The 20,243-nt window shown below is 36.7% G+C and overlaps 1 protein-coding gene and 1 long non-coding RNA gene across 3 annotated transcripts in view; one reads left to right on the top strand and one right to left on the bottom strand.

Moving 5' to 3' along the window:
* The window catches only part of LOC141380291 (uncharacterized), a 55,871-nt gene extending 50,233 nt beyond the window's left edge, over window positions 1-5,638 (top strand). Inside the window, exon 4 of the long non-coding RNA XR_012398065.1 lies at window positions 4,900-5,638. This is a non-coding gene — a long non-coding RNA (uncharacterized lncRNA). The remainder of the gene's footprint in view (window positions 1-4,899) is intronic.
* The window catches only part of adcy9 (adenylate cyclase 9), a 74,006-nt gene that overhangs the window by 46,724 nt on the left and 7,039 nt on the right, over window positions 1-20,243 (bottom strand). The window lies entirely within an intron of this gene.

Below are 20,243 nucleotides of genomic sequence, written 5' to 3'. Positions count from 1 at the left end.
AACTAAATACAGCACATGCTGTCATACTAACTGACCATAACAAGACAAGCAGGTTTGATTTTCATAAATGCCTTGTCTTGCAGCAGATCTAAGATCTGATCATGAGTGTGCATCTAATAAAAATACAGAATACATGTACAGTATACACAAACAACCGAAAATCAATGGAAGCAGAATTTGTTGCTTTGATTGTTTGATATTTTTCAAATATTATCAAATATTTATCAAGGGTGTCTCCATAAAAAAAGGGTTTGAGTTATTATGTTATTTAGTTAAATGGCACTGTGAACTTTAACACTGTGTCCTAACTACACACAACTCAATAGAGATTCCAGCAACAAGCAATTTGGCTGTCCAGACCAAACATGACAAGAAACATTTAAATATAACACATTTAGAAGCACAAAACAGTGAACTAGTCTAGCACTCCCAGTAAAACTGACAGGTTTACTATATAATTAACACATAATAAACCTCATTAACATTATTAAAATGACATGCTGAGTGACTGATGGTGTTGCTTTGCACTGAGTCACAGTCCTAGCACTCCTGTTTAAACTATGTTTGCTTGTTTTCTTCTAGATCAGTGGTAAACAATCTGCCATTTCACATTAAAAAAGTATTCAAACTCATACTGGTAGGAATCAGGAGTTTAGCTGATTATCAGAGCTATGATCATCCCGAAATGCAAAGTTCATTCATTCATTCATCTTCTTTTAATTAGGGGTCGCCACAGCGGAATGAACCATCAACTTATCCAGCATATGTTTAACGGAATGAATGCCCTTCCAGCTGCAACCCATTGCTGGGAAACTCACATTTACATGCATATACTATGGACAATTTAGCTTACCCAATTCCAAAATGCAAATTCATCGCTTGTGATACTTCCCACATTCACACAGGTACATAAACCCTGAACATAGACTGGCAGTACCTATAGGAGAATTACCAACCTATGTCACACATCATTTCTTGCACATGACCACACAGAACAAAATTGTTGGCATTCCAATAACTTGTAGGCCTTTAACTTCTCTTTTGTAAAATCACTAGGAGTTTCAATGAGATAGTTGTACATTTCGGGATGGATGATTGGCCATTTCGTCTGATCCAATATCCATTGGGAGGATGCTACCGCAAATAGACCTGTCAGATGAACGCCGCTCACTTTAACCTTAATTTTGCTGAATAACTGAACTTATCACTGGTTGACGAGCTGTTATAATACGCTGAAAGCATTGTGTAAATAATATATATATAATATGTGATCAATATATCTTATCTCTAATACAACAACAAACTCTGTACCGCATCTGATGTCATTCCCTCGCTGTAAATGCTAGCGTTCCCAGTTTTTTTTTGCAACCTCACTGCGAGCGCATCCTGAATGTTTACAAACTGGTAATTCTTGTGTAGACATTATAATAGATGGCAGGCGCTTTGACTTGTCGAAGCAATGGACCAAAAGCAGACCATTAGGTATCTAGGTATCTATTAAAATGTCTATGAGTTGTACATCAAACGAATGGACACACACACATACACACACCAAACAGCAGCAGGGCAGAGGTGAGCCAGTCACTGAATCCAGCATATAAGGGTTCTGTCCACCACATTCTGTCTTTATTTCATGCGCTGTGTTTATCTAAGTTATCTTTAGTTCAAATAACGGCATTGTATATTTAGCTTTTCTCTTGTACAGTGGCTCTGAACTGTCAAAACACCTTTCAAAACACTTTTTAGATGCAAAAAGCAGAGAAAAAAAAAGAATCCAGTTCAATTTTTTTATGATGAACTAAACTTTTGGAGTGTGTTAATACGATTCACACAATATTACATACACAATAATACAGTAATACAGGAGTGCCACAAGGTTGTGTTTCATCACCTGTGCTTTTTGCCTTGTACACAAATGATTATAGGAGCACACATTTTAATAATTATATTATGAAATATGCTGATGACGCTGCCATTTTAAGTCTCTTACACAAAGACATGGACCTATCATCCTACCACAGTGAAATCGATCATTTCACTCAGTGGTGTGATAAGAACTGTCTTGTGTTAAATGTAAAAAAGACACAAGAAATGGTACTTGACCCACGAAGTGTTTCTGAACACAGGCCTGTGATCATTAAAGACACAGTGATACAGCAAGTCACATCTTACAAATACCTGGGGTTTTATATGGACAGTGTTTTTTGTTGGAGAACACACATTGAGAGTTTATGCACACAACTACAACAGAGGCTTTATTTTTTAAGAAGGCTGAGATTGTATGGGGTGGGTAGCCATATCTTGCTTGTTTTTTACCGAGCTATGTTTGAGAGTCTTATTCGCTATGGAATCACAGTCTGGTTTGGAAACCTGTCTGTTCAGTTGAAAAATAAATTGGTTCATATACAAAAAACAGCCATGAAAATTATAGGGATAAAACAATATGAGCCCATCCAGACTCTATACGAACAGGCGGCTATAAAAAGAGCAATACGTATTAGCACTGATTCTAAACATCCCCTTTTCAGTGAATATCAGCTGTTACCATCAGGAAAAAGACTGAGAATGCCAATGTGTAAAACTAATAGACTGAAGCTTTCGTTTGTTCCTACCTCCATAAAACTGTTGAACTCTACCAATAACACTGCTCCTGCAGTACGCTAACACTTGACTGGGTTCTGTGTTTTATATATTTATATTTATATACGGTCTTACTCTGTAAACAATGTATGTTCTTAACTGTTTGTTCTTAATTGTTTTGTTTTATTTATTTTTACTGTCTGTTTAGACAATGTTGTAGCACCTTTTATGCCCCAGACAAATTTCCTCTCGGGGACAAATAAAGTTAAACCTAAACCTAAACCTAATATGAGGTCGGATTTATTATTTAACAGGTAAAATTGCAGAAGACAATTTCGGATTAATGTGCAATAACCCTTTAAGCACAGGTGTTAAACTGAAACCTACAGGTAAGTGTGTTGGAGCAGGGTTGGAACTAAACTGTGCAGGGCTTCGGCCCTCCAGGAATTGAGTTTGACACCCCTGCCTTAAAGGATCATGACACCTCCCACTTTCGGTTCAGGTCTACCTCAGAATTTTTACAAAAGATGCATCATAATGGGCGTGGAGCTTCGTGAGCAAAGGGCAGGAGTGAGCGTGGCCAGCAGAGCAAGGGAGAAGGAGGGGAGCGAACAACTGTTGTCAGTCGACTAACAAAATGAGACAAACCGTGAGGAGACACATGATTTTATAGTTTACAAAGTTAAAATGCAAATAAATAAACAGTAATGTAATGCCCTGCTTCATTTGTTATTCGTAATCTCAAATACACACAACCACAATTGATATGATTATAAAGATAATTCTGTTCATATAAACACAATAAGGACTTTTCCCTCAATCCTCAGGGTCTGAATCATTGGGCTGAATGCTTGCTGCACACAAACAGCTTTGCTGTATCGGCCCTGACAGAATCACTGGGAAAAACATGCAACAAACCCCGTGGATCATGGAAACAAACACATATGACCCGTCATGAACAGTTAAATACTGTGTGCCGTGGGTCCGTATCTCACAGCTTGGCACTGGCAGGTCTGCCTTGCCTTTGGAAAGCACATGCAGTCATGAATAATTAAGCAGCAGGCTCTTCTCATAGGATTAGGAAAGTACTGCGCTACGTCCCCGATTTTGATCCGCCCCAAAAATCATTTTAAACCCGGAAGCTGAAATTAGCTGACAAAAGCTCAAAACTATCCAGTTTTCCCCACAATTAAAGCTAACAGGTGCTAACATTGACTTAACTAATGCTCAACACACACACAAATCGGTTAAAATAAAATAAAAAAAAGTACTCAAGGGTTCCTTGAACCTTTAGGGTGTACATTATTTGGTTTGGTCCAGACCAAACAAGGCAAGAGTACCTAAACTACAGACTTGAGGGTGACCATACACTCCGGCCTAAGCCATTTTCTATTGAGAAACCTGTAGTCTTCGCCAGTGGCTACCCATTTCCAAAATTGATCAAAATATCTTTTTTTGTGTTCTGTGTGTGTGTGTGTGTGTGTGTGTGTGTGTGTGTGTGTGTGTGTGTGTGTATATAAATATACTCACCATTTTCAATAGTCAATATTTTGTTGTTGGGAAATTATATATATATATATATATATATATATATATATATATATATATATATATATATATATATATATATATATATATATATATTAGGGGTGTAACGATACACCAAAGGCACGGTTCGGTTCGGTTCACGGTTTTGGAGCCACGGTTCGGTTCGGTACGGTTCGGTTTCTGTTTGCTGTAGGGTTAGGGTTGATGTCATGTTAACAGCAATGCTAAGAGACAATTCACTTAATAAAAATAACATCTTAACTTTTTCTTTATTAACTTTGTCATCGCATTTTTAGTACAGTCAGGATACCCGAGTAAACAACTAAAATTAAATAAATACCTCCAATATAGACTAGTCAGAAAAAAACTATTCTCTTTAGTGCAGCCATCTTAACTAAGTAAACTAAAATTAAATAAATAACTGCAGTGTAGACTAGTGAAAGATCTTCTTCAAAAACACCATAATATCCACATTCTCCGATGAGAGACTTGATCGCTGTGCAGACACACACGCTCATTTTTGATTATCTATGGTTTCAGTTAGATAGATAGGTTTCCGTTTAAATTAATGAAAAAATATACATATAATGTGTTTGTAAAGTGTTTTTACATGACATATTCACCAGTAAAATACATTGCAGTTGTGTCAGAAACTAATGTTAGGGTTGTAGCCGGCTGTATGTTTGCCTCTCGATCTCTCTCTCTCTCTCTCTCTCTCTCTCTCCCGCTCCCTCTATGCCGGTCATTTCTGTAGGTCCGCCTTCATGACAGCTGCTGCCTGTCATTTCAGTAGGTCCGCCTTTTTGACAGCTGATTGGTCAGGAGACCGATCTATCATCATTTGGCGACGCAGCGCGGGAATGTGAAAAGCAATTCAGGAAGAGCGGGAGAGAGAGCGCTTTTTCCTTTGATCTCGTTTTTCGTGTATTATTCTGACATGATTATGATTTTCGTTGTTTTTGCTTAACTTTCGTTTGGGCAAAATTATTTTGCATTACTTTTGCCCACTTTAAGTAATTTTGTGAGGTTTGTACATTTTTATTTCAATTGATTTGTATGTTATTTTTTGGATCCGCTCCTTCCCGACAATATAGCTGTTCACTCTTAGTGTAAGGTGAATAGGGAAAATGTCATACGATTTCCATTTTGCAAACACGTAGAATGTATTGCTAAAGACATCAGGAAAGAGGTGAAGGTCATCTTTGTTTATTTTATTCAGTATAGGGAAGAATGCGGCGCTCGGCGCTGAAGACCTTTTTTTTCTTTTCATCAGTTTTAGCGAGGTAAGAGGGGTTATTCGTGAGTTAGAATTGTTTTATTATATTTATTTCTTTTGTTTGTCTTCACTATCACCCCCTTGCTCGAGTTTAACTAATTTTTGTTTGATACTTTTGTTTGAATTTGCTACTTTATTATATTATTTTTATTAGTGTAAATATTTCTCTTTTTTTTGTATATTTGGGCATTATTCTGGTTTCACTTTTGTACATTAAATCACTTTTGTTGGCAGTTTGTTGCTTACACCCTCACATTGTGAAATTACCACACTTTTAAAATGTTTTTCCTTACAAGTAAGTTTCGTGAAACAGTTAAGACAGACAGGCAGGCGCTTTGTCTACGACACGAATTCTATTCCTGTACTCAACTGGAAAACCAAAATGTTTCCACACAGATGACTTAAATGTGTCTGGGGGATCTGCGATCTCAGTACTATGTAAAGCAGCCATCCTGCGTCCAGTAGTAACAAGTGTGATGCTCACTCAAGTCACATGACATGACATGCACTAAAATACTAACTTTAGAATATAATATTTAGAACAAAACCTCATCATTACTAAAACAATTTAATTAAATGTGATAATAAAGATGTGTTTAAATTGGTTCAATTAGTTAGAGACAAGTGACGTCAATCTCAACAATGGGCAGCAGGGGGGGGTGAGAGTACCGCGGTACGCCACGAGAGTTTCGCGATACGTATCGTGGCTGGTGTATCGCGATATTTCGGTTCGGTTATAATATCGTTACACCCCTAATATATATATATATATATATATATATATATATATATATATATATATATATATATATATATATATATATATATATATATATAATTTCCCAACAACAAAATATTGACTATTGAAAATGGTGAGTGGCTAGTAATGTTGGAAAACCACTAGCCACAGTGGCTATTGAACAAAAAAGTTAATGTCAAGTCATTAATAACATTTAACCATTAAATCTTAATACAGAAACTAATTAATTGAAACATTTTTCAGAAAAATATAAACACATAAAAGGTTTTACTAAAAGTAAAAAAAAAATAATGTGAGTGAATCCTAATCAACATCACAACAAAATAAAGACTAAAATAAATCATTAACATAGACAAACTCGTTGACAGATTATGCTCTGTAACACTCCCACACACACACAAACACTTTCGCACGCACACACACAACATGACTCTGACCTCTGGCTACAGGAAGGTGTCTTATCAAAGTAATTCCCTGACCTGTTCACAAGCAACGCAAGGCCACAGCCTGGCAAACACACAAAACCAACCAGCTGTGTCAACACGCGCACGCACACACACACACACACACACACACACACACACACACACACACACACAAACACACACACACACACACGCAAACACACACACACACACACACACACACACACACACACACACACACACACACACACACAGCACTCGGGTCATGCAAAAGCTGAGCGCTGGAGAAACGCAGAAAAGGAAAGAAAAAATGAAAGCGTTTCAGGCTCAAATACATCGTCAGTTTCAGAGCATGACTTGGCGAACATGCCATGGCTTGTTTCTCCAGAAAAAGAAGAGGCAGATTTTTTAGATTAGTCAAGAACAGGTCATGACATCACCTGGCAAGACTGTTACTCAAAATCAGAAGAGCTCAATGTAGAGAGGAATCTTAAAGAAACAATCCTACTTAATTAGTAAATAGACTCCTTTTATAAGTCAACGAGTTAAACATTTTTGAATCCATTAAGCCAATCTCTGTTTCTGACGGGAGGACTTTTAGCTTAGCTTAGCATAAATCACCATTATTAGACCATTAGCATCTCACTCATGTAGTTTCAAGCTGAGTCTTACCATTTTTTAATACATTCAGCTACTCTTAAGAGTATGGGGAGAGCAATGTATTCTTAGCTTAGCATAAATGATTGAATCGGATTAGACCATTTGCATCTCACTGAAAATTTTTCAAAAAGTAGCTTCGAGTTGAGTCATGAATTGAGTCTTACCATTTTTTTATTCATTTAGCCGCTCTTGGTGTATAGCGAAGGCACTTTTAGCTTAGCATAAACAATTTAATCAGATCAGACCATTAGAGTGTTACTGAGAAATTTCAAAAAGTAGTTTCGAGTTGTGTCCTACAATTTTTTAATCCATTCAGCTGCTCTTGGGGTATGGCGAGAGCCTTTTTAGCTTAGCATAAATCATTGAATCAGATTAGACCATTAGCGTCTCACTAATAATTTTTTTAAAGTAGTTTTTCAGTTGAGTCCTACCATTTTTGAATCTATTCAGCCGCTCTTGTGGTATGGAGAGAAAATTTTAACTTAGCTTAGCAAAAATAATTGAATCGGATTAGACCATTAGCATCTCATACAAAAAAAAGAAGTTGACTATTTTTGTATTTAAAGCGTGACTCTTTTGTAGTTACATTGGATACAAAACCCAACAGAAAATAAAACGTTGCTATTTTTTAGGCCGATATGGCTAGGAGGGAACTATACTTTCATTTCGCCATAATATAAAAGGAACTTTTCAGTCGTAGCATCATTACAAAAAAAAGTGAAAAGCAGTAAAACACAAATGGTTTCATTGGCGTAACCAGTACTGATGCACACAAAAGTCCAACCTACATCGAGACTTCAAGACACTAATGAATATAAAGATGTTTTATCCTTTTGTAAATGGCAGCCGTGATGGCTTTATTAAAACCAATTACAGAACAGATTATTAATACTGATCAAAGAGCATGCATCTTATGTCATGCATCATACATAGGATAAGAGATCAGCCAAGAAAATTTCTATTTAGGAGATTTCAGATTATTATTTAAAAATGAGAGATATATTCTTGTTACAAAAACACATCGATCCACTTCATAAGACATGCCATGCATATAGATCAGCTGTTTGATGGATTTTATGTGCTCTTGGAAGCTTGATAATATGGTTACTACCCAACACCCTATACAGTAGAACCAGGACCAAATTTAAAATGACTCAGACTGTGTCACACTTGCAAAATATACACTGTAAAATCTGTTACGTTACTCAAACTCTTTGAGGAAACAGATTGCGGCAAGCAATTTAGGTTTAGAAACCAAATGGTTTGAGTACTGTAAACTAATATAAATAGAGTCATATACACATATATATCACTTGTCAAACAGAGTATTAGTAACTTAAACATCGGTATTTCAGTTAACAGAATAAATTATAAACAACGATATACTGTAGCTACTCAAATGGTTTGGTATTGCTTCTAGCATAGAGTTAAGTTACACAAAAAAGTAGAATTATTTCATTCATAACCCTGCTTGACTGCTTCAGTTCTGCTTGACATAATCAGTTACGAGTTATCATAACTCTTTTTATTAAGTGAAAGTAACATTAAAAAAGAATTTATAAAGGCAGGCTCACACTGTGAGATTTTTTTATAATCCTGAACGACTGCAGCAAGTCAGACTGCACGAACATGGCTCTCATGTCACACTGTATGATCTTAGCCGTCATAACGTCAGACTAAATGACAATGAAGATGCACCGAACACGAAAGAAAACTCTCCTGGAGTTTGACGTCATCGTCCTGCGACACTTTCACTATCCCACAATCTGAAATGATTCCTTACGGCAAACAATATGTAGCGGCAATTTTGCACACAGCATGTCTCAATAATAAAACCAGAAAGAAAAAAACTTTTTTGACATTTCCCTGCGGTCATTTGAATTGTCGCATGGATTGCGTCAATAAATTCTGAGCTACTATTGGTTCTTGGATTGACGCTCATCACAGCTGTTGTTACACTGCAGGAAAGTGTCTGAAATCTTCTGACACTGGCAGAACTTCATCAGAGGGAAAATTTGATCACAACGGGCTGTCAGTGAACATGTCAAACCAACGATCAAAGACTACAGATTTTAGTCGAGGATTTCAGGAATCTTTTAGGATTTCCCAAATTTGCCTCAGATGACAAAATCTTTTTTTTTTTTTTATGTAGAAAAGTGTAACAGTCAATATAGTGAATGAAGGCCCGCCCACTAGTACAGGAGCCAATCATCGATCACTATAGACTAATGGAAAAGCTTGGACCAGACGTGTGCTTTTACGACAGTTTGGTGGTCAAAAAACACACCGCAATCTTAGCGAATACTTGCTTCACAGACACAAGAAATATATCAACAAAAGGCTTGAAATCGCTACATTACAAAAGTTTTTTGTTTTGTAATCTGTATGAAACAAACGGGAGGTACAGTCCGTCTGGTCAAATGCAGATCACATAACAGCAACTACTCAAACGCCCACAAACTTAAAAACAAAGAGTTGCTGTCATTTCTGGAGGAGATTTGCCATCAAGACTAAGTTGTGAATTACTTCATAGAAGCAACACGATCAGACGACCATTATCCAGTGAATGATAATGTGTAGAACGGCCATAAATGAGGTTGGTGTCGTGATCTCGTTTCTTTCAAGTGCGCATGCGCATTAGTTCAGGCTGCCTGAAAAAAAATGGTGATTTTGTTGGATTCGGACGTTTAGAAACTAAAGTTATGACAGTTGTTTAATTTTACTGGTGATTCCAAACATGTAATTGTAAGCTTGGCAAACAGTTCTAGAGAATTTGATGTTTCCCCATTTAGACAGAATGTCTGAGCATACTGCCCGAGAGGCATTTCAAAGATGCCCGCCGAGTAAAAAGACTTTGGTTAAACTAACTTATTTCATTCAGTGTTTTTCACTGTTAAGTTTACCAGTGTACCCTTTGAAAATAATGATGCAGTGCTTCACAGGAGTGGGTGGAGCTAAATATCTCTCTTGGCTTAATGTGACTGTCTGATTGGTGGAATCTTCTTTTTTAGAATTATGGGAAATGTAGTTGTTTTCAGGACAAATTCATCTACAAGCTGTTTTAAAAAGGAGTTGAATTAATGTGAACACATGTTGTTAAACAAAAGCATATAGAGTCAATTACCAACCTCAGTTTCACCACAGGTCGGTTCAGATTTATAATTGTTACAAATCCAAAAAAAAAAAAATTTCCCTATAAAGAAAATAAACTTTAAAAAAAAAAAATTTTATGTCAGAAAAACTGACTGAGTGCTTCTAAAAATAAAGAATCCAACAAAAAAAACAAAAAAACATATTGATTGGATGCTATTCACTGAATTAAATACCAAAATGAGGTTTCATACGTTCATTTTCCTTCAGCCTAGTCTCCATTTCAGAGGTTGACAAAGCGGAATGAACCGGCAACTATTCTAGCATATGTTTTACACAGCGAATGCCCTTCCAGCCGCAACCCAGTATTGGGAAACACCCAAAAACTCTCATCAACTACGGAAAATTTAGTTTTTTCAATTCACCAACAGCGCATGTCTTTGGACTGTGGGGGAAACCGGAGCACCTAAAGGAAACCCACACGAACACAGGGAGAACATGCAAACTCCACACAGAAATGCCAACTGATCCAGCCAGGACTCCAACCAGCGACCTTCTTGCTGTGAGGACACAGTGCTAACCACTGAGCCACCGTGCCACCCCCAAGATGTGGTATTGTAGTTAAAAGAAAAGCATGATATTGTAGCTTTAAGTGCACTGAATGTTGTATTTTACATGACTAGAGTTTAGGTCGCAGCTTGAGAGGCTTTCAAACCCAATAGCTCTCCCATGTTTTCCTGCATGCCTTCTTTCTGGCCTGTCTAAATAAGCAAAAAGCCCCAAAATACACTTTTTAAAAATGGTTGGCAGCGTGTGTCGCACGCTAGTTTTCCCATTCCAAACATCTATACATAGAACAAACCCATTTTGGGATCGACAAAACCAGCTGCATATTTAGATGCTCGCTTCTTTACTGATCTCAACTTGAAATTATAAATGTCTTGGTGAATCAAAACCAAGACTCAATGAGTGTCTAAAGAGAGAAAAGGCTCAGGGCTGTCTGTATTTGTACCAGCGTCTTGTCTCTGAAGATCCTCGACAGACTGGACAAACCTGTCCAAGCTTATGACCTCAGACTGACAGAATGGGGACAGACAACATCGGCTCTCCACACACCACGTGCATTCAATACTCAGTGTATACACTGAGAGCATGTGTGTGTGTGACGCAAAAAATATGACTGTTTATGCATGTCTATATGAGTAAATGGAGGAAGGGAATTGCTTTCCCAAATAAAGAGCGTGTCTGTATCTCCATGTGTGTGAGAGCAGGGCTGGGCTGCTTATCAGCAGGAACACACTGCGATCTGCTCTAAACTACTTGCAATGGGAGTACGGCTGGCTGATAAAACAGGATGATGGCTTTTTAAAAATGATACACAGTCATAAAGTGACCAAAACATCTGCTGTGCATAGCAATGTTTAACACGTTTGAGCTCCACACTGCAAAAAAATTATTTTCTTACTTAGATTTTTTGTCTTGTTTCTAGTTCAAAAATCTAAAACTTCCTAAATCGAGAGAAATTTTCTAGACAAGCAAAACATATTGTCTTGTTTTAAGATATAATATGCCAATATTAAGTGAGTTTTTCCTTAAAACAAGCAAAATAATCTGCCAATGGAGTAAGCAAAATAATCGTACGTCAAAAGAAAAAACAAGATTAATGTGCTCACTCATTTGGCAGATTATTTTGCTTGTTTTAAGGAAAAACTCACTTAATTTTGGCATATTATTTCTCAAAACAAGACAATATGTTTTGCTTGTCTAGAAAATGCTTCATGATATAAGAAATTTTAGATATTTGGACTAGAAACAAGACAAAAAATCTAAGCAAGAAAAGCATTTTTTGCAGTGCAAGTTTACCTAGAAAAAAAACAAGATCTAAAAGTGCAGTTTTTGTTAAGGAAATGAAACGAAAACTACTTTTTCCATATGTTTATACTAGCCCCGGGCCAGTATTAGATTCTGTCGGTGTGATAACCTTGGATAAAAATATCACAGTACGACATTGTGATTACTGCTCTAAAATATATTTTTTAAATGTCTGGGTAAAAAACAGCAACTTTTTTCCCCATTGAACACAATATAATTATAATTTTAAGAAACATTTAACCTATTTTGATAAAGTAAACATGTCAGGCTAAATAATTCAAAGAAATCACTAGCTTCTGCGGTCTTCATTCAAGACGTCGTTCAAAATCATACACTTCTTTTAGGGGTGTAACAGAGGTGATCCATGATTTGTATGGATCACAACCCACGGTTCAGAACGCTCGTGACCCATGGATAAATTTTTTTTTACTTGTAGATTAATCCAAAAATTGCAATGATTGCAGTATCGTTATGAAGGTTATAGTTTTATTAAACATGTTGCTACTGAGCGCGTACATTAAGCAATGCCAATAAGTTTGGGGTGTCAGTTTGTCATTAGCCAATGGAGGAGCACAACTTGCGCATATGGGAGCGACGCGCAAATGTACAAGCGGCACACGTGAAATGAGCCCATTTTCCAGCCAAACTAGTTAAAAAACATCTTAACTTTTCTGAATGTCGTGAGCACACCACAATTCATGCAGGCAGAACAGTCCAATCTACTTCACACTTTGTATGGAATATACACATCTCAGTAATAATCACCTCAGACAAACACAGCACATCTAAACACTGCAGCGCTTTCTACTTTTCTCCATAAACTTGTATCTATAAACTGCAGCAAAGATTTGTCTGTTTGTCATCCTCTGAGAAAATAGTTGATGGTCACTAATTACGAGAGACGGCAGGGGAGCATGAGTGCAAAATCCATTGTAAATGGTCAAGGAATCCTCGCGCATGCACTCATTTCAGGTCAGAATAACAACACGTGCGAAAATGAGTACCGTATAGCAGCAGTGAGGAGATTGTAAATAAAAAAGGATGTGGCCAGAGTGGCTTTTTGGTTTCTTTATTGAGCATCCCAGTCACCCCTATCTGAAAAGTTCCCTATCTGAAAGATGTTTTAGCATAGGGGGTAATATAGTCATTCATCTGCAATTTGTAATGTTGCAGTATGTATATGAATAATGATGGTTGGTTCCTTTACTTGAAAGCTCACATTTAATTATCAAAATTTGTGTTGTTAACAGAGTTTGAGGTTTACTGTATCATTATGATTCACATCTTACCGAAGTTGATCTACCTTTACCATTGCACACACTTTGCAACATTTTATCTATCAAGTTTAGGAGTTTCTTTAACACTTGTTTATTTTATTATGAAGAGATCAGATATTTTGTTTAAATATTTTAGTTTTTGACTATTAAAACGATTTGCATTAGTAATGTTGGTAAATTAAAATAAAGTGGTTAAAAATCCTAATATTCCTAAATGTATTGTAAAAAATACTTAATTATTGATATCGAACATGCAACATGATATCGTGATAATTGTTTTTGCAAGTCTTTGTATATATTATGTTTTATTGTGGCAAACATTTTCTTTGAAGATTTCACAGCAAAAAGACACTATTTGAGGGACGATATTTCTACAGATATATATTTTGCAATAATTGATCAGCTGACAATATAAGCCGACAATCACAGCTGAAGGCATACAGCAGATGGTGTACAACAGGTTTTACAGCAAACTTGATCATGTTGATAAATGACAGGACTGTGCATCTCAAACATGATACAGTTTACTCAGTCGTCTCAAAGCTTTAAATCTGTCCAATTGGTTTCCTACTTTCCAGGATCCTCAAACAAAGTGAAACGGGCAAGAGGAAACAAACACTGATAATATAATTGGTTTGTAATATGAAACTCAGTGAGCTGCTGTGATCATTTACTAGCTCTCAGTGTTGCAGAGCAGTGGTAAAACAGATTATGAATAAAATGATGAACACACAAACACAATGTACACAAAGAATAAGTATGCTTAGTTGGCTTGGTCTATTTACTAACATGAATTAAGCATGACAAGTGTGAAAGTATGAAAATAACTTATGACTTTTTGCATAAACTAATGCAAACTACTAATACAGTACATGTATTGTCCAAGGTTTGTTTAACATTAAGGATCGGACCTTTATATTATACCATACTGCTATTACAACTGATTATTATACACTTATTATTATTTTAATATTAATAATGTCTGTCTGTCTGTCTGTCTATCTATCTATCAATTGTAATAATTCATTTACCCATTTAACTAAAAACCCTTTTTTTTCCCCAGAGGCATCGAACACTATAAACTAATATGAATGTAGTTTTATAACCTTAAGCTAGATCTCACAGGTAAACAACCATTTTATGAGGTGTCAATTTCATATGGATTCAAATTGTATGCAAATGTATGTATTTGTTTCTATTTTGTTTGTTGGGGAACAAAAATCATAGAGGCAAGCTCTCCATCAAACATTTATTAGACTTTATTTTATTGGTGATTTATTGTGAGCACATGCACATTCGACTGAAATTAAGAAACTTTTAATCTAACAAAAAAAATCTCTTGAGTTTAACAAAAACAATAAAATAACTTCAATCATTTGTGTGATTACTCACTAGAAAAATAAATAAAGTAACTTAAAACGTAGAGCTCAGCACTAGCAAACACTGAGTGTGTGAGATTGATTCCCAGGGAAAGCAAAAGCTGATAAAATGTGTACATTCGATGCAATGTAAGCCACTTTGGGTTAAATAATATGCCGACTGCATGAATATAATAATTATTATTACTATTAATATGATTATTATGATAAAGAAGGCAATAGGCCAAAGGAAAGTGAGTGAGGGAAAAAGATTATTAGATTTAATGTCAAACTTTGAAAAGTACTTCATTATAAAGGGCAAGGGCAAAAAATGATACATTGTAGCATTTTTCATGCAGTTTTTGGGTCATTTTCACTTGTGGCTTTGGTCCGAACCAGTGGAAAATAACCAAAATGCAGTCATGTGAAGTCCACATCACTCATTGGTCAGATGTTGTTGAACATATTTCCTAATCTGCTTTTCGATTGGTCAGAAATAACGTGCGGGAAAATGCTAATGGAACTCCCGCAAGTAAACAAACCAGCAGACACAAAAAGTCGTTTTTTTTACTATGGATTGATGACTGCACTAGCTGATTGTAACACTAGTCATAGTTTACTATATAGTTTGTATACATCACTTAGATAAACTATGTTTCGAGAATGATGCACAGCTGTGGCTGGAAAACAATGATTTAATGCATTGCAAATGACAAAAGTGCATTGCAAGTCACTTCAGGAGGAGGCGAAATGGACATCTTCTGGAAATATTACCAACGATAAATCAGGTAATGTTTTTTTCTCTCTCTTTCTTTGTTAAAATTGTAGGTTTTGCGCAGTCAACAAATATTTTCCCCCACATCTCATAATGCACATTGCATCGGACTAGAGGTCTGCATTCCCGCGGCTGTCCCGCATGTCCCTGTATGTATGCGCACGCGCGAATGAGAGGTGTGTGTGTGTGTGTGTGTGTGTGTGTGTGTGTGTGTGTGTGTGTGTGTGTGTGTGTGTGTGTGTGTGTGTGTGTGTGTGTGTGCGCTTGGTGCTTATGAGTGTGTGTTAGAGGGCGCGCGCGCGCGAATGAAAGAGAAAGCTTTGCCTGTGTGTGTGTGTATGTGTTTATACAAACAGCTTGTTATAGGCTGTCTGGACTGTATAACTGAGTGATTTTCGGTTTTGTTCTCCCCCGCTCTTTAGCGGGATCGGGCGCGGCAGATAGAAAACGGGGCGGGTCGGGCAGCGGGACATCAAGTGCTTAATATAAGCAGGAGCGGTCGGGTTTCGGCTAAAACCTGGCGGGTGCGGGCGGGAGCGGGATTCGAAATTTAGTCTCGCGCAGATCTCTACATCGGACTACGCTGCTGGATTAGTCCAAAAAGGCGCAGAACCTCTTTAGTACCTCTGCAAGGAGCCTTTGGTACACTTTCTTGGTCCACTATCGATGCGCACTTGAGTTCGATTTCTACCTTCACACCTGCCCAAACTAACTGCACTAAGAGGGAAAACGAACTGTAGTGTGATTCAACTGAACTAAATAAGGCAGGTGTTAAAGCACCCTTAGTTTCTTCAAGTTTTACAAAGCAACGCTATTTTAATGGGTTGTAAAGATGCTTTGTTTTCTGTTTGGGACTTGTGGAGCTGCTCATTGATGGATTTACTCTTCAGTGTTTGAACTTTCAGCTGTGAAAATTAAACCACACTCAACTGAACTAAACTTCAACTCTGAAACTGGACTGAAACAGTTTTTAATTTCAATTTACTAGAACTTCTATGTTAAGCTGCTTTGACAGAATCTACATTGTAAAAGTGCAATAGAAATAAAGATTAATTGAATTGTTTGCACCAGCTAGTGCACAGCATGATGATTATCACTAACGTTTAGACAAGACTTTTAGATTTTATTTATTTATATATTAATTATTATTTTGATATGGCACGTAAAAAACTATCCCACCAATGAGGTTGGGGTTAAACAGAAAAAAGGCACCAGTGTATTTCAGTTTTTGACTTTTCACGTTCATTCGGCTCATTGTTTTGGCATGAATGAATGTCCAAAAATTTCTGTCATAAGTGCGAAGATTAAACATCCTGTTGAGCTGGAGTCTTAAATGTGACATAACACTGGTCTCTCTCACGTAAAAACATTCAAAAGCTCTCAGGTTAGCGCAGGAGTTGAATTTGATTAATTCATGTTCATATATAGAGACAACACATATGGAACAGACCACAAGTGTCTCAGTTTAGTGAATAAATCAGTGCCATTCATTCAGACTCCATATTGAACTGGACTGAATCTGAATCTCGATTTGATTAGGCTAACAGCACTAACTTTTCATTCGTTAATAAAAAAAAAAGCTAAATTGACTGGAATTCTGTGCTTGAGTCCATGTTTTTTCACATCACTGAAATCATAAAGGACTGATCATAACCATCGCTGGCTCATATTAAAAAATGTTGTCTAAATCTATACAAATTAGCCACTTATTCACCAAGTTAGATACAACTAGCATTATATTGCGCTGCTTGTGTCCAGTCTGTCTGCAATCATAGACTTCAGTGGTGTACAGCAGGGTCAGACCACGGCCAGGTACCATTCAGGGGAAAAACGCTGGAAATAGAAGCGCTTGCGGTGAGAGAGACAGACAGTGACGCATCCCTCACACATCTGGGTTACTCGCGTGTGTCATTGTTCGCACCCGCTCACCCACTGAAATCAGACGGTCACTGAGGGTGACAGGACTGGCACCGCGGCAAAGAGCCATTTGCGAGACTACTAGTGCATCACCCTGACACGCACTTCAGATTGTCTTGTATACAACTTACAGTGCGAGTACAGAACTTTCAAGTCTACTTTGAGTTTGAGATGTGACTGGAACTGGAAATAAATCAAGAACTAGTGTAAATGAATCTTTTTATGTACTTAAATATTTTTTGGGATCTGGGTGAATATACACCCACCGGCCACTTTATTAGGTACACCTGTACAACTGCTTGTTAACGCATATTTCTTATCAGCCAATCGCATGGCAGCAACTCAATGCATTTAGGCATGTAGACATGATCAAGATGATCTGCTGCAGTTCAAACTGAGCATCAGAATGGGGAAGAAAGGTGATTTAAGTGACTTTCGGCAATGAGTTCACTGTACTCAAAAGGCCTTCACAGTCACCAGATCTCAATCCAATAGAGAACTTTTGGGATGTGGTGGAACAGGAGATTTGCATCATGGATGTGCAGCAGACAAATCTGCAGCAACTGTGTGTTGTCATCATGTCAATATGGACCAAAATCTCAGAGGAATATTTCCAGTACCTTGCTGAATCTATGCCACAATGATTAAGGCAGTTCTGAAGGTAAAAGGGGGTCCAACTCCATACTATTGAGGTTTACCTAATAAAGTGGCCGTTGAGTGAATATACTGCATGTGAACAGCAATTGGCAGATAAATAGGCAGCAAAACAAAATGAATACTTGTGGCTCTTTATGATACATTAAGTTCTTATGAAGTGAAAATATTGGTGTGTGAAAGGAACGGACCATTATTTACAAAATTAATCCATATTCTTTGTAAAATAGTGTTCATAAACTTGACTAAATTCAAGCATTTTGTGCAACTGGAAATACAAATTTCACCTTTTAGTTAGATTTGGTTCATAAACACCAGACATTCACAAGCTAAATGTGATTTTATTGATTTTTAAGAATAACACAACCTAAAAATCCAAATATAAAACCATTTGTACCAGTTGCAGGATTTTCATGAATCACTCATTTGGGGAGACTCTATAATTTGAATCAATAATTGTTAACTGGAGACTTTCTCTAAATTAATAATTTAAACCAGTGAATCATTAACTGGGGATTCGCTCTTGACCAGACTAGGTGAACCAGTGCGTTGCTAACTGCAGAGTCACTCTGACCAGAACATTTGAACTAGTGAATCGTTAACTGGAGAATCACTCTGACCACAACATTTGAACAAGCGACTTGTTAAATGGAAATTTGCACTGACTGATTATTTGAACTAGTGAATAGTTAACTGGAGACTCATTCTGACTGGTTCATTTGAACTAGAGAATCTTTTACTAGAGATTCACTCTTGACCACATCAAGTGAACCACTGCAGAGTCGTTCTTTCCAGATCATTTAAACTAGTAAATCGTTAACCAGAGAGTTACTATAACTGGATCATTTGAACGAGTGCTTTGTTACTTGAGACTCACTCTGACCAGAACTTTTGAACGAACAATTTATTAACTGGAGATTTGCTCTGACCGGATTATTTTAACCAGTGATTCATTGACTAGAGGTTTGCTCAGACTGATCAATTAAACTAGGGAATCGTTAACTAGAGACTTCCTCTGACCAGATCATTTGAATTTGTGAATCGTTACATGGAGACTCACTCTGATCAAATAATTTGAACCACTGAATCATTACCTGGAGACTCATTCTGAGCAGACCAATTGAACTAGTGAATCATTTGGGAGATTCAATCTAACCAGATCATTTGAACCAGTGAATAATTTTGAAGACTCACTCTGAGCAGATCATTTGAACTTGAACCAGTATATTATTTAGGAGATTCACTCTGACTGGATCATTTTGAATTAGTGAATCACTACCTTTAGGAGTTGTTCACTCAAGATTAGAAGCAAACATATCAATTGATATGATCATGAACAGAGTTTGGTATAAGGCATTCCACAGTAATGCGTTACTGTATTCTGATTACATCTTTGGGGAACAAATTACATTTTAAATTTGTGTAATTTGATTACAGTTACTAAAGTAAGCATTACTTGCGTTATAAATATAGTTTTTAGAAGAAAAAAATGCTTCTTTTAAATATCGTTTTCTGCTGCAAAATCAGTTAATAAGCATGCACTTTTGAATTGCTGGAGAACACAAGCTGAAATGGTTGCTGTTGAGAGTAGTTGCTTCTTCAAGTGAAAATGTAGAAATTACTTAGATTTCAGTGTAAAAACAGAAATATTGCTGTGAAATTCAGTCAAGTCTCTAAAAACCTTCGACTGCTTTGACAAGCAGCTTGTTCAAGCACTTGAATAGAAACAATTCTATGACCATACTTGTGTGTGTGTGTGTGTGTGTGTGTGTGCGCGTGTATATATATATATATATATATATATATATATATATATATATATATATATATATATATATATATATATATATATATATATATGCGCGTGTCTGTGTAATGTATGTAATATATGGCCTGGGACAACTTTTTTGTTTTTGTTTCTGGCCCTCGGCACAAAAAGTTGGGACGAAAAAGGGGGTCGAATCGAGATCGTGATCTTTTTACGATTAATTGTGCAGCTCTAATACATTGTAAAAGTAACTTTAATGTAAAGTAATTAGTAATCTGATTAC

Source organism: Danio rerio, chromosome 22, assembly GCF_049306965.1.
Source record: "Danio rerio strain Tuebingen ecotype United States chromosome 22, GRCz12tu, whole genome shotgun sequence".
In the NCBI taxonomy this organism is placed as follows: domain Eukaryota; kingdom Metazoa; phylum Chordata; class Actinopteri; order Cypriniformes; family Danionidae; genus Danio; species Danio rerio.
Note: the sequence above shows the minus strand (reverse complement) of the source record. Positions and strands in the feature narration are given on the sequence as shown.